Raw genomic sequence first — 14150 nt, 5'->3', positions numbered from 1 at the left:
AACACTAATAATAGTATCTATCTAGTGATCTTTGGATTCTCTTTGGAAGAAGACTGTCTTATTTCCTCCATCATTCCTTTGAGTCCTTTGGTCCTAATGAAAAGGTAAGAGAAATTTTATACAAAGCTGGAAGGGGGATCCCTGGGTGGCGCAGCGGTTTGGCGCCTGCCTTTGGCCCAGGGCGCGATCCTGGAGACCCGGGATAGAATCCCACGTCGGGCTCCCGGTGCATGGGGCCTGCTTCTCCCTCTGCCTCTGTCTCTGCCTCTCTCTCTCTCTCTGTGTGACTATCATAAGTAAATAAAAATTTAAAAAAATTAAAAAAAAAAAAACAAAGCTGGAAGGGACTGTAGTGATTATTCAGTTAATCTTCATGTTTCAAGGAAGAACTGTGCAAGATACTCCAGTATCTTGCAAAGATACTAGAGTTGGATGTTTGTGACTTCCTCTGCTTGTCTTCCCCACTTAGAGATCACACTGCCTTTTTGTATGTTACATGCTCAGAAAAGTCAGATGTTTAACACAGGGTTTTCCAAATCTATTCAACCACAGACTTTTATCATGGTTCTATGGAGGTCGCCCTACCCCGCTCAAATCACAAGAGAGGACATTGGGAATATAAAAGTCAAGAAGATTGTCCTTGGGACACAGGTTTTCCATTTCCTAGAAAACTGGTGACATTGCAATGGCCAATTTTTGGACTATGAGTTGTGTGAGTCATTAAGTATATGATCAGAGACTTTAAAACAAAAGTCCTTTAACGTTCCCTGTATTTTTCAGAAAGCAGCCATCAAAGTAATAAGCATAAAAGGCCACTTTGGGTAATTCTTACCTTATTTAAAGAAAAGGATGGTGAGGAGAACAGCAAATATGTTATGAGTTTATTTCTGGCTACAGTGGTTAGTTAGTAGCCAGTTGAGTAGAAGGGGAACAACCAGGCTGTGAGGAAGAGCTTGACTCACAGGTCGGGTTTTTGCAAATGCTGACAGGCTAGCTGAGAACAGGGCCTCCTGATCCCTTGGGTTCCATTTTCACTTTTTTCCTTGTTCCGCTCTGTACTACTGTATTTATTTACACGCAAGCCATTTTCTGCAGCATTTAAGAAAACCATTAACCACTTGCTTCTGTTTTTCCTGTAATGTATATCCAGCCCCTTCTCTGTTCTGCTTTGCCAGACCTGCTGGGATTTGGAGGGCTTTGGAACAGGAACCCTAAGGGTTGTAATCCTTCTAGTTATTTGACCAAGAAATATCTCTACTTACTCTATTTATTCTCTCTTAGGAATAAGCCAGAGGTTGTTGTTATTTATTTTTGGGTTTTTTTGTGGGTTTTTTTTTTTTTTTACATTCCCTAAGACTCACAGAGTCAAAATGGAGAATTATTTCACTTTTGAAATTGTATTTTATAGAGCTTAATACCCCCTGAGATGTGTGAGATGACATGAAAAGTTCAAATGCAGACTCTTCTGACAAATTCCTTGTGTGAATGATATTAACTGAAAAGCTAATATTTCTTCTCAGGCTCTTCTGCTGAATTTAGAAAATCAGGCCCATTTTAATATAGGAGGTGTGGGAGAAGAAACATCCTGGCTGAAACAGCATTTCTGTTCTGACATTTTAATCTCTCTTTTCCCCTCTCCTCCCTCTCCTGTACTGCATCTAGGACAGAATTAACACCACGTAAGGCTTTTGGAGCTCAGAAGCTTGCAAGCGTACCCTGCAGACCAGTGCCAGTTACCTTGAAGGAAGGGGCACATTTCTAGGTTGAGGATGAGGGCATACAAATCCATGAGCTGCCAAAAGACAAAGCTTAAAAAATGAGAGGAAGCCAGGGCAGGCTTGAGGAACAAGAAAAGAGAGGCCCAGCACATTTTAGCAAGATCCCTTGGACCAGAAGGTGCTGTGGGCCCTGGTGAGAAGAGGGAAGAATCAGGTCTATGGTGGTAGATAGTTCCTTTGCATCCAGCCAGCGGTCCACACTTAGAATTCCAGCAAAATAGGACCAGGACAGTAGGACAGGTGGTAAGCATTGGAGAGGCAGAAAATAAAAACAGAACAGATGAGCATGAAAACTGGACCACAGCCCCTTTGATGGAACTACATTACTTTACTGACTTCTGGGTTAAGTTGCTGAGAGCCAGCTGTGAAGGTAACTCTGAACTAGTTTTCAGTAGTCCTCACACGGTTGTTTATGCAAGCACAGAGTCTAAACTGCTGGTCTGTCTGGTCAACTCAGAGGGACTCGCTCAAGGTTAAATTGAGGGCAGTACTCAAACTAACATATATGTGTAGGTAAAGTTTTGGGGAAATTCTTGAAGAGCTTTTGTCTACCAGAAATGGCCTCTCAAAACTTCCCCAGAATAATGTGTGTGTGCACGTGCATACATCTGCATGCACATGTGTGTGTTTTAATGAAACAATTGAGGTTAATGTGCCTAATGAAATAGCTACTGCCTTTTTATTTTTATTTAATTTAATTTAATTTTATTTTATTTTATTTTTATTTTTAAAAGATTTTATTTTTTTATTCATGAAAGACACAGAGGGAGAGAGGCAGAGACACAGGCAGAGGGAGAAGCAGGCTCCATGCAGGGAACCTGATGTGGGACTTGATCCCAGGACTCCAGGATCATGCCCTGGGGCAAAGGCAGGCGCTAAGCCCCTGAGCCACCCAGGGATCCCACTACTGGCTTTTTAAAGGAAACTTATAGTGCCAACACAGAGGAAAACCTTTCTGATATTTATAAGAGATGATATTGAAAAGCTATCTGCATATATGGAGTCTGTTTTAATCTCTTTCTTGGTAGGTTATTCTGATAAGAGTATGAGTTATATATCTGTATTTTTATCTGTAAGAAAACCTATCTATAACAAGATAGTTTACTGTGTAGTTCTATCTGTGTTATATGCTCTGGATATGTAAATTGATTCAACCACCACAACAGAATCCTTCGTGTAAGAAAAAAAGAAGTATTAAGACTTTTAAAGGTCAAAATGTGTTTAATCAAATAAACCTCTTGCTAGGTTTATAAATATTATCTAGGTTTATTTTCAAATGCATGTAAGATATGAGTTTTTTTTTTTTTTTCAGAGCATCTATTCACATATTATAAACCCAATGTGAATTATCACTCATACATCTTAGTTATAGTTAGGCATAAATATAGGAAAGGCCTATATTCCCAAACTGCTTCACTTCATTATATAAAGAGCAATTTTCCTCTAGGCAGTTTCACGTTTCCAAAGAGTGCCAAATTAAGAGGGATTAAAAATAATTTCATTTAATTTAGCCATAAAAAGGCACCCTATGGCTAAGGCTGGAAGCCACCTTCAGCGTTCCTTAGCACCCACGTGCTGGATATTTCCTGCCTTGTATTGTATCAACATCGTGGCTTTCAGACTCATCCTTAGAAGTGAAAGACCAGTGGGGTGGGTACCAGAAGCCTTGGGCAGGATAGACTATTTGGGAAATCTTTGTCTTCTGAGGGGCTGCAGGCTGGGCACCTGAGATTCTATTAATTTGATTTAGAATTCCTTTCTCTGAAAATTCAGCCCTACTACTAATTTTACCACCCATTTTCTTTTTCTTCTTGTAACATAATGTTGAAAGTTTTCAGAGTGGAAATAAAATACTTCAAGATGGGCTTTCAACTAAAAAAAAATCCACATTTATCTTTTTATAAATTTGGAGTTGAAAATTTGGGTGTGAAAGCTGCTGTATCTCACATTTCTGTCTTGCTAACATATTTAATTATACATGGCAGATCAGAGGAAGTTAGCTTAGGGTAAGGCTAATTAAGAGATGTTTCTTTATAGGTACCATTAGCTGAGTAGAAAGCACAGCTTTGTAGTTTCATATTCTTCTCTGTTTCTGGTTTGATCACTAAAGCAGGCATAAAAGGTCACCTGAGGTCTGGTCCTCTGCATTTTAAATATAAGTCCAAGCAAAGTAGAGAAACCTCAAATATCTCAATCCCAAGAAATAAGAGTGTTTTCCTGTTTGTAATGCATAGCATATTTTGTTTCATGTTGGGGTAGCACACAAAAGCTATATTGCTTATATGCAAGATTATCGAGGGATTTTGTGTATAGGTGCCTGCACACCTGTGTGCATCGTTTCTGAGCTCTATCAGGTAACAATAAAATCCTATAATCTCTAAAATAAAGTTGAGATCAGCTTCAAGGTAGGTCAAGCAGCCTATACTCTGAACCAATGTTTGCCTGGCACTTAAAGAAAAAAAATCATTTGTTACATTAATCCTTTTCCTGGAGAGTTTTGTACCCAAACAACAACCTCATCATTGTCTGGTACAGAGGAAACAGAATGAGTGGTCTTAATTAAAAAGTACTTTGCTGTACAAGTGTGAAGTACGGGAGCAGTCACCCAGCCAGATGTTGAAGCACACAAATTAAGCTTAATTGAGCTGTTTTATTGTTGGATTTTTATTTTATTTTAAAATGCACTAAGACAGTAAGAACTTCAAGAGGGGAAATTAAACAACCCTCTTTGATTTTGGATTTAGCTGCCTAATGCTGGTGGAGTTTTTTATTTTTATTTTTTAAGTTTTTATTTAAATTCCATTTAGTTAACATACTGGGTCGTATTAGTTCCAGATATACAGTAGTGATTCAACACTTTCTACAATACCCAGTGCTCATCAGGTGCACTTCTTAATCCCCATCAGCTATTTAACCCATTTCTCCCCAACTTGGTAACCATTAGTTTGTTCTCTATAGTTAGGAGTCTGTTTCTGGGTTTGCTGCCCTCTTATTTTTTTTTCCCTCCGCAATCATTTGTTTTGTTTCTTAAAGTCTACCTATGAGTTAAACCATATGGTATTTGTCTTTCTCTGACTGACTTATTTCACATAGCATGATATTCTAGCTCCACTCATTTCATGGCAAATGGCAAGATTTCATTCTTTTTTATAACTGAGTAGTATTCCATTGCATATATATATACCATTCTTCCCTATCCATTCATTAGTCAATGGATGCTTGAGCTGTTTCCAAAGAAAATATCACTCTTCTTTTTGAAAAGGAGGTTTTATTTATCTGGCAACTAAGTTGAATGGATTCTTGGTGACAGAAGAGGCTCAATTTGAACTCAATTTTGATGACATGGCTCATGTCTCTGGATTTCATTATAGATAGCAAAATTAGAATTTGATCTAGCCTACAAGAATGTCTAGAAAAGTCTCTGTTTCTCTTTCTGATCTCACATTCTTGAAGGTCATTAATTGAATCTTGATTTATTTATTATTTTTCATCCTTAATCACTCAGTGATTGTTCTTTTAATATCACTATGGATTATACTGCACTTCTCAATGATAAAGGTGCATCCCTCTCCTCTCTCACTTTCCCTCTCTTCCAGAAGCCAATTGATTGTTGTTAAAAATGCAATTTGACTGATGCTTCCTTCAAGACTTTCACATTATGTGTTTAAATCAGTCTTTTCCTACTCTTGATGTAAAGTCATTTATAGTCATTTGGAATGATTAAGGTCATTTCAAAGATAATCACAACCAAGGTACCAAATAAGGACATTGAGTACAGGATAGCTTTCTATCAAGTAGATTCTAGTGCAGAGTTGGCATTTAATGGACACTACTTGGTTGATGATGGATTCAAGAGGTAACTTTCTAAAAGCTACACAGCCACTCAGTGGTAAAAATTAAATGAAAACTTACCCTTGATGTCATATTATTTAGTCTGTAGAATAGTGGTTTGATGGCACTTTCCCCCTCACCCCCAATGAGTTCTGATTTATGTGCTGTGGCATGGTTAGAAGAGAGTCTACTTTTTCTCACTCTTAATAAAATCATTTAGGGATCAAGGGACATAAATTTGAAACAGGAATATGAGCACATATCTGATAAAAGCTCCATTTATGCACAGAAATTGCTTTCTTTCTGCCTCAAATTTACCTGCAAGCAGGGGCACCAGGTATGCCTCTAACTCAGAAAATGATCTACTTTTTAGAAGTTATAGTATTATGCTCCTACAAGACATCATTAAAATTGATTGTAACAATATTTACATAAAATGCAAAGGGAAACATATTAGTGGGAGGGAGCAAATATAGATAAGTAAAAATAAGTATATCACTATAGAGATGTAATCATCTCTTTTCACATGATGCTGTATAAGACTGAGGAAAGAGAGCTACCTAGAAAAAGAAGGGGCTGGATCTAGGTGGAATGCGCACTGTGTTACTTTCTTTTTTTTCTTTTTTTTTAAACAAGGAGCCATGGGATCATAAACCTCATAATTTTCATACTGCAAGGCTGAATAATATTTACTACCTGTGATCAGAAAGAAAAAGTTTGGGAGTTGTGTGACTTTGGACAGTTCTCTTATAGAGTACCTTCTCAAATATGTGATGTGGATAAGCAGTGAAATGTATCCTTGACTATAATTGTGATTTTATCTAAGTAGGATTCATGTATTTTGGTATGTAAGTGTGTCACTTCTCTGTATTTAAGAAAAAAACTTATCTTGCACATCCTTTTCATTTTATTCTCGCTTGAATCCTATAACGGTCTTCATGACAATGGTCTTTATGAACCTAAGAGTGGAAAAGAAATGAAGCTCTACAGAAGGAATGTTATTACCATAGGTGAACTTTATTGCTAAGAGATACTTTATTACAATACACATAAAGTATTTTTTTAAGTTCTTAATCATTTGACTTTAATTTTCCAAAATAGATGAATGAGCATGTCAGGATTTTTGTATTTGGAGATTCCTTTTTGTGTCTTCATGGTTGGTGTGGGGGGGTTGGATTGTGACTGTTTATGCCTAGGGATTTGGAGGCTCTCCTGTAAACACAAGAAATCTCTGATTATTTGGACTAAATATTTCCATAACAGCAGAAGTGAAACCAGAAAGTGCTAGTTCCTTTACTCAGTGTCGCTTTTCCTTTGCTCTCATGTCTCATCTGAAATTCCTTTATCTTTTGTGCTAAATGATCTACTGTGCAAAGCAGTTACTCAAGCGTGCTGCTCCCAACATGGAAAACCCTCAGCAGGATCCTCCCCTGAGCCTAGCAGTTGGAATATGGGGAATATGGGGGATAGAGGGGAGGGGGTGGTGGTGCACAGTAAGTGGTAGTTAAATTGAGCTCACTCATTTATCTAGCATTTCTATTATGTGCCAGGCACTGTGCTCAAGATAAAGGTATGAATTAGCCTTGGATCATACACTTGTGGGACCCCCCACTGAAAGGCAGATATTTTAACAAATCACTGCTGCCTTTAACTTAGCCTGGAGACAAAGATTCATTTTTTTTTTTTTTTAATTTTTATTTATTTATGATAGTCACAGAGAGAGAGAGAGAGAGAGGCGCAGAGACACAGGCGGAGGAAGAAGCAGGCTCCATGCACCGGGAGCCCGATGTGGGATTCGATCCCGGGTCTCCAGGATCGCGCCCTGGGCCAAAGGCAGGCGCCAAACCGCTGCGCCACCCAGGGATCCCGACAAAGATTCATTTGAAATCCTAGAGGAAGTTACAGTGACAGAGCAGGACTTGCATAGAGTAGAGGTGAAGGATGCTCCAGCACGCCAACATCACATTAAGGAGACAATAAAAAGAGTGACTTACTTATGCAACAGCCTGTGGCTTGGTGTGCCATATGTAGTTAGTCTGTTGAGAGAGCTCTGGTTAATGAGGTTGGAAGGAGTGCTAGGAACCTAGATTATAGCAGAACTTGTAGTATGATGGAATCTGAGTTTATTTATTCATTCATTCCATAGTCCTTGTTCGAGTATCTGTGATGTATCCCAGGACTTATAGGAGATGCAATGCCAAAAGAGATTAATAAGGTCTGTGTTCTCATGGAACTTAAATTCCAGGAAGGAAAACTGGAAATAAATAAGTAAATATATAAAGAAGATAATTGCTGGTTATGGTTAAAAGAATACCAGGAAGGGAAAAAAATAATGTGGTAGAAAATAACAGGAATGGAATAAATGGTGCTTCTAGAAAGGGTAGTTAGAGAAGATGTTCTGAGGATGTGATGCTTAGCAGAGATCTGAAGGATGACAGGAACCAGCTGTGGGAAGGTGACAGAAGAGAGCCCCAGGCCTGTGGACCAGTGAGTGCTCACCTGTGAAAGAAGCCTGGAGTGAGGAAGAGATTGGCCCAAGGTACACACAACCATCTGGACAGGTACCATATCACATCATAAGGGCTTGTGCTCTAGCTTGCTTATTCTCAGTGCAGTGGAAAGCCATTGGAGTAGATGGTAGAAGTGACATGATTCATATTTGTATAAGGCCACTCTGGTTGCTATATGCAGAATGGAAGAGTGACAGGAATGGAAACTGGGAGGCCAGTTAGGAGAGGATGTTGTGATACTCCCAGGGTAAGAAGCAGTGGTGGTATGAGCTGGCAGGTCTTGAGTTAGAAAGAAATGGACCATTTCAGAGTATATCTTGGAAGTAGAACCAACAGCAATTTGAACCAGTGTATGTTTCTAGCCTATGGGATCTAGACCTGAGTTATGAATGGCTTTGTATGTAACTGCCATTTTATCCAAAAGGGAATTGCTTCTTTGATGTCATACAGGCAATAATAGGAGAAACAAATAATGTGAAACAAGGGCATAGTTGTCTTTAATTTTGTCTGGTTGTCATAATGGATGGTATATCTCCAGTATGACTACCTTTTAGTTTTAGAGATAAGAAGTCATGACTTTACCATGAATAGGACTAGAATGAATTCATTCCAGTCCCCAGCTGACCTTTGTTTTCTCAGCTCCCTCTACTCCAAGACAGAACAATCCCAGTGATTCATGATATTTCTGATGCAAGAGTAGAGAGGAAATTCCCTGGAATGATGGGACTTGAACCACTCAAGGTCAGTGTGGTAAGGCAGGAAGGCTCCTGAAGCAACTTAGGATTTTTAAAGACCAGTTTTTGTCATAACTCTGGACTTGTCCAAATGCCCAAAATAAATGATTTTATTTGCACCTTGGCATCAGTGAAGAATTTAATGGTTTTAAAAAATAGCAAAGAATTTTATAACAGTGCTCCTTGGCCGAAGAAGAAGGCTTTTCAGTCCCATCCTGAGCCTGGTGAGAATAGACTGTCCACTTGGCCATCTCGTCAAGGTCAGAGTGGTGCTCTCAGCAAAGGGGACTCTAGACTGTTACTGTTAGAAACTTTGACTCTTGACGGCTGTTGGAAGGGTGACCTACAACAACCATTAATAATGCACTATGGTGTGTGAAGCATTTTGAGAGGTGTTCATTCCAGAAAATTTTAGCTGCTACCCTGTCTCAGGCAGTGTGATTGGTCTGTGGGTAGGTCAGCCAGAGTTCTTCCTAGCAGCTTATATTCCAGTTGGTAAGATGAGGTAAGTATGCAGATTGATCAGGTGAAGCCAGTGAAACAATTACCAGAAAAGAGCCAAGAGTATACAGAGGAAAGAGAGGTTGCATCCTGAATGCAGTGAGAGAGGGATGCAAAGAGCAACAGTGACCTTATAAAATGCCAGGAACGGTGTTGGAAGGGTCATTAGATGTATTGAAGGGTATGGGCTCATAGCTGGCTCTTAACTCCTACTGCTTTGATCTGAATCCCAATGGAGTGACCGTGGGCATGTTCCTGGGCCTCACCTATAAAGCGAAGATTATTGTACCTCCTTCCTGGGGTCATTGTGAGAATGATGTATGGTCTGTGCTTAGCACAATTCCTGGCACCTGTTATTATTGTTGTAGCCTGACCCTCATCTGATAGAGTCTTAACATGTTGTCTTAAATTTCTGCTTGAACACCTGCAGTGATAGGGCCTCTTCTTCTTCTTCTTTTTTTTTTTTTTTTAATTTTTGTTTATTTATGATAGTCATACAGAGAGAGAGAGTGAGAGGCAGAGACACAGGCAGAGGGAGAAGCAGGCTCCATGCACCGGGAGCCTGATGTGGGATTCGATCCCGGGTCTCCAGGATCGCGCCCTGGGCCAAAGGCAGGCACCAAACCGCTGTGCCACCCAGGGATCCCCATCCTGAAGTCTTTCCTAAAGGAGTATTTTATTTATTTATTTATTTATTTATTTATTTATTTATTTATTTATAATAAATTTATTTTTTATTGGTGTTCAATTTACCAACATACAGAATAACACCCAGTGCTCATCCCTTCAAGTGGATAGGGCCTCTTCTTCTCCTAGGCCATCCCATTCCATCTGTGAATCATTTCAAATGTCAAATTTGTTAATTGGTACATGGATAAATTATCAAAAGGAGAAGATGGGGGAGGGAGAGCCTTTCAGGTACGAAGACCTGAATGACAAACGTAGGAGCCAGTGTGGGGTGTGCTCTGGCATCAGTATGTCATTCTCTTTGGGCTAGAGTAAGAGAGGAAGTCCAAAGGGCAGATGAGTGGTCCTGGAGAAGCTTTGAGTTCCAGGGTCACCAGACAGATCAAAACAATCTACTGTGTCATAGGACCTTTCCACGTTAGAAGATAGGACAAGTCTAAGATCAGAGAAGATAACAAATGGTGAGGTAATAGAATATTTACTGGAGTCCTAGAAAACAGGCTGGATAGACACCAAATAACATGATTTCCGTCAAGGGGGATGTGTGCCCTCTGTATACTCCTGCCCTGGGCTCTCAGAAAAACTCCCCACTCATTCTGTTCAGACCCATTTTGATTGTCAAGGAGTAAAGTTTCCCCTCATCCTTCCAAGTTCCCCACCCTCAGTTTGAGTGCTGTAGGTTTTCCAGACCATAGGATGTTGGATTATCTCTAGAGGATGAGCCAGTGCAGGTTGAGTTGGTAATGGGATTGAGGTTTCCAGGCCCTGGCCAGTGGAAGTCCTTACCTGATATTGAGGTAAGCTTTCAGCTGGCCACATGGAATTCTAGATGGGGACCATCTTTAAAGTCTCAGTTTTTCTCTTCACTCTGTACCCTAGAGTTATGCCATCTTATGTCCTCCTGTACCTTCCCTATCTTGAGCTTTTCTTAGTCCCCAGGGCCTAATACCCTTCGCCCTGTAAACAGGACATAAAACTTGTGCTCTTTCTTTATCCAGCACTTTATTTCATTGAGTCTCGCACTTTTTTTTGAGTCTATGTACCTGCTTCAGTTTGAACAAAGGAAAAGGGAGGGAGACACTTTAGAAACAACACAGAAGGCTGTGACCAGAAAGTCTATGAAAAAGGAAGATAACACAGGAAACAAGCTGAGGAAGAGATGATGCCTTCCAGGTATATACTTGGAAATACTAATCTTTCTGTGGCTCCTTTCTTCTTGAAGGTGGCAGCCTAGGAGGTAGTTTGGAGGAATGCAGAGAGCCCAGAGTAAGAATCAGGGCCCTGGAATTTACTACTGACTGTTGGTGACACGGTTGAGACTCAGGATGAAGTCAATAACCTCTTGTAGGACTGATTTCTCATCTTCAAAATGAAGTAGTTGTACCAGATTGGACCCACTTGGATGGTCCTATGCAAAATTAACAGGCTATGGTTTAGCCCTTCTCGACCCAGGGGATATTTGATTTATCAGATTCTTCAACATGGGTATGCCGCTGGTTATCTCGAAAAAAACTTGGATTGAAATAGCCCAGAATTGGATTCAGTTCCTTCAGCCCCAGCTCTGCCTACATGTACTCAGTCTCTTGTAAACAAATAGCCTTTCTCCTGAGCAAAGCTCATTTGTGATACTGCAGTTTCCTAACCAGAAGAGGAGGAATATGCATCTCAAATAATTTCTTGAGGTTTTATTCACTGTTAGTTCAGTGCTGTTATATTTAGCCACATTTTAAGCTCTCCAATTTCCTTTGAAATGCACAGGGGAGGGAAATGAGGAAAGCAATTGAAAAACAATAGAAAAGGCATTTAGAATAACAAGAGAAAGGCTTGGTGAAACCTACAAATGTTTAGGAAATACTTCAAGACTTCCTACAAAGCCTTAAACACACCACCTGTTTCTCTCATTTGGGGCTTAACTGGATGTATGTGCTGGTTTCAAAGCTATCAAGAGCTATAGAAGTTTTGCTTTCCAGTGAATAAATGTATGAAATGCATCGTCACCACCTCTCGACTATCAGCACTCCCTGCTTCAGACCTTTTTGAAGATAAGGCTTTATCTTGGCTTTCTACTTCCTGCTTCATTAATTGCCCAGCTAAGCTAATGAAGCCCATTTGGTGTTGTGAACATTCAAAGCCTCATCTGCATGAAAGCCACTGCCCCTTAATTATGTAAAACAGATATTAAAAAATAACTGCCTGCCTCTAACTGGGATCAAGACTCCAGGGCTGAATCCTGAAATTTAAGCCCGTTCAGAGCTGTCCTTTCATGCTTATTATCATCATTTGCTGAACTTAAAACACTGGCGATTCCTTCCAAGGTGTCATCTTTCTCTGTTTTACTTTTCCTCGCCTGCGAATGATAGTGTGGCCCTAGTGGCACCCAGCTACCACCCCGTTTGCTTGGTGACATGAACCCTCTAATTCAGGGATCATGATTTGGGAAATCTGATAGGGTTTTGGCATCCTTTTTCCTTTCACAGGTGTCTTATTACATTTTGACAGGTGTCTGATATGAGAGTCTGTCAGAACTAGGATTTAACCTTGGAATGCCACCTTCAATTAGGGTGTTTCTGGATAGGAAACAATGAAATGGATCTGAGTGTTTGATGCCTCAATATTGTTGTATTTAATTTCATTTCTGTACCAGATGTACTGCCTGTGCGGGCATTTCTTTTTTTTCCAGGTACTACAAAAATAGGTCCTGGTTGTGTGCTCTGTCACTAGAACGGAGTTTGATGAGCTCCTTTCTTGGTGAGGAAGTCAGGTGAAGTAGGGCTGTCATCCTAAAATATATGCAGTGGAAAGCAGATCTGCTATTGTTTTGATACCTTCACACTTAATGGGGTTTTAATTTATCATAAATGTCTAGACTGCTAATAACAATGAAACTCCTTAGAAATCATTCTCCAAATATATGACATATAACAAAATAAATGATTGAGAACTTGAGATGATGGAAAGGCTGTCAGTGGGTAGACTCCCTTTGAAACTGTGCGCTGGGTAAAATCAGATGTTTCTGGACAGTGTATTCTGTTTTTCCCCCCTCAATGGTCTTTGTTTATTTTGGGCTTTCTGGGTTTTGTTTTTTGTTTGTTTTTTGTTGAGAACACACATATTTAGCTCTGCCTAGTAAAAAAGATATGATTCTCATACCTTATAGTATACACAGTGTATAAAATGGGAGGCCCCCAACTTGTCCTCATGATAGTTTGGAGCTGGAGAGACGAAAAAACAACAAAAAAGAAATCTGAAACACTGATGCCTTTAGTAGGCAGACTACAGAACCTCTTCCTCTGTCCAAAGATGTTCTAATCCCTAGAAGCTGAATAAATGTCATTACATGGCAATGGGGAATTAAGGCTGCAGATGAAATTGAGGTGGCTAACTAGCTGACCTTAAAATCGGGAGGTTATCCTGGATTATCCCAGAGGGCCTGGTATAATCATAGGAGTCCTAGAAGTGGAAGACGGAGATGGAGGAGGAGATTAGGGTGATGCCCTGTGAAATGGACTTGACCTACTATTGATGACTATGAAGATGGATGGAGGGGGGCATGAGCTAGGGGATGTAGGTGGCCTTTAAAGGCTGGAAAAAAGCCTCCAGATGGGAGCTCAGTTCTCTCCGTACCTTGACTGTAACCCACGAGACCCAGGTCAGACTTCCAACCTACAGAAGAGTAAGATGATAAATTTGTGTTGTTTAGAGCCACTATACTGTGGTAATACAGCAGTCAGGGAACTAAAATAGCACCTCATAAGTGAGACCATGGTTTCCTTATGTTCTTCCTCTAGTTCATGATGTTCGGGCATAAACCACAGCTCTTCTTCCATTTGAAATTCTCCCTCTCTTTGATACCAGATGTCTTTGGCCTCAAGTTGGTTCTAGCATTAAATATGTTTAGTTTGAATAGATTCATAATCTGTTTCCTTCTCCTTGATCCCTGATATTGCATGAAAAATTATTTATAGCCAGCTATTAAGACTATTAGCACTGATTATTTTTATTTGCTTATAGGATTCTTTGTTCACAGTAAATGGTATTTTTAAGTTTTTATTATTATTTTACTGTTCCAGGTAGCTCAGACATCTTAGTCCATCTTAGTTGACTTGGGA

The 14150-nt window shown here is 39.8% G+C and overlaps 1 protein-coding gene across 8 annotated transcripts in view; it reads left to right on the top strand.

The window, feature by feature from the left end:
* Positions 1 to 14150, top strand: part of FHIT (fragile histidine triad diadenosine triphosphatase) — a 1370758-nt gene that overhangs the window by 1020765 nt on the left and 335843 nt on the right. The window lies entirely within an intron of this gene.

The sequence above is a fragment of the Vulpes lagopus genome, chromosome 7 (assembly GCF_018345385.1).
Source record: "Vulpes lagopus strain Blue_001 chromosome 7, ASM1834538v1, whole genome shotgun sequence".
Classification (NCBI taxonomy): Eukaryota; Metazoa; Chordata; class Mammalia; order Carnivora; family Canidae; genus Vulpes; species Vulpes lagopus.
Note: the sequence above shows the minus strand (reverse complement) of the source record. Positions and strands in the feature narration are given on the sequence as shown.